Raw genomic sequence first — 1,844 nt, forward strand, 5'->3', positions numbered from 1 at the left:
GCTTTGCCCATGTCATGTTTCCTAGCTTTTTTAATTGCCCTCTCATCGTTGTCTAATCCTCAAGTTTTCACTTTCCCTTTAATTGTGTTATACCCTTCTATTTTTATTTCTTCTTTTGAGTTCTTATACTAGGGAGACTATATGATATTTACACATGTGGTCTGGTTTATTTCACTTATGAGTATATCTTCAAGTGGCATTCACTTAAACATGAAGGCTTTGAGTTTATCATTCTTTGTAGCTGAGGAATAGAAAGATTTGTTCTGATAGTGTTTGTGGACAGGATATCATATCTGCATCTTATACAGTGAATAACCACTAAAACAACAATATGCAATGTATTAGTTATTGAAATTGTCCTACTAATTGGCTTTGAAACAGTCTCATTGCTATTTGTTTATCAATAAAATTATTTTTTAAAAAGGAAAATATATACATTGAGTAATTGCATTTTCACATGCTTGACTTATTTTTAATCTCTTTGAGTTGTTCTATGATTTTTTTGTTGAAATATATAATGCTCAGCAGTTAAAAAACAAAAGAGCCTGCATTTAACCCCCAGTTCCGGAAAAAAAAAAAAAAGGAGCAAAGGGAGTAGCTGCTGCTTTGGCAACTAACTAGCCTCTCTCCTCTTCTAACATTGTATTGCAAATTACATACCCCAGGACAGGTGCATCACCCACACCCACAATAAACAATCACAAACTCCAGAAGCCACCCCATGACTAGATGAGGCTTTGGGGGGACAGCTAGACACACACCGTAACAGTAGGATAGGTATGTGAGAACTGCTTTCCCCTACCCACTGCCCCTCTCTCACAGGTCCCAAGTACACAAATGCATCCACAGATATGTGGATGGGTACCTCAAGGGGAGGTAAAAGAACTTGGCATCCCTGCCAGGTGAGTACCATGCAGTCTGTCACTGAGCACAGGTGTGGTTTCCACACTTTCTCCAATAGTTGAGGATATTTAATATCTAAAGAGAAATGATCCAGTTTTATTCCACCTCTTACCATTCCTGCTCAAGGATCAATTTAGGAAGGAAGTTTTCCCTAACACTTCGTCATTCCTATCCTCAGAAACTCTATGAAATCAAATCTACCTAAATTCCCCAGGAATTGCCACAACTCATTCTTAATGAACTATGGTTCCACCCTAGGCCACATCCACATCTTTTTCTAGGATATCTGAGCTGCATAAATGGAAGGTCTTGTGAACACTGGAAGTTTGCCAAGCATGTGGAATAAGTTTGCCAATAATATCATGCCAGAGGGTCATGAATGTCCATATGTCTCTTCCCTTCCTTAATTTTATCCTCATGATAATGTGGGCTGCAGATGAAAGAGTGTCCCAAGGTCCAATAAGCCAGAAGTCTTCCTTAGATGACCAGAACCCGTGTAGCACCAAGGGAATGAGACTGAATGTCCTCACTCTGTGAGGAGATGGAGCCTGGAGAAGACCTCATGCTGATGAGGACATCATTAATACACTATGGATTCCTGGAAAGGGTTTCCTTCTCTAACTGGGCTAACTTGGGTACAACCAGTCCAGGAGATGTCATTGATAGTTCTATGTCTCTTCTCCATCTCACAAATGTGCCAGTATTCCGAGCTCAGGAACACAATCTTACTGCTGAGCTATAAAGCATCTCTCTTACACTCCATGAAAGTTCAAATAAGCATCTGTTGAGTTGGGTAAGAAACTTCAGGCCAGCTGGATCACATAGGCCATGTGTCTGGCTTCACGCCTAGAGTTCCTAGGCTCTCTGTTCCAAGTTGACCTCAGAGGCTTTCCATCTGTGAGATCTCCTCCAGGGAAAGACAAGTTCAGTTGAAAGCAGGC

The sequence above is a fragment of the Octodon degus genome, unplaced genomic scaffold (assembly GCF_000260255.1).
Source record: "Octodon degus isolate 3935 unplaced genomic scaffold, OctDeg1.0 scaffold00286, whole genome shotgun sequence".
Taxonomy (NCBI): domain Eukaryota; kingdom Metazoa; phylum Chordata; class Mammalia; order Rodentia; family Octodontidae; genus Octodon; species Octodon degus.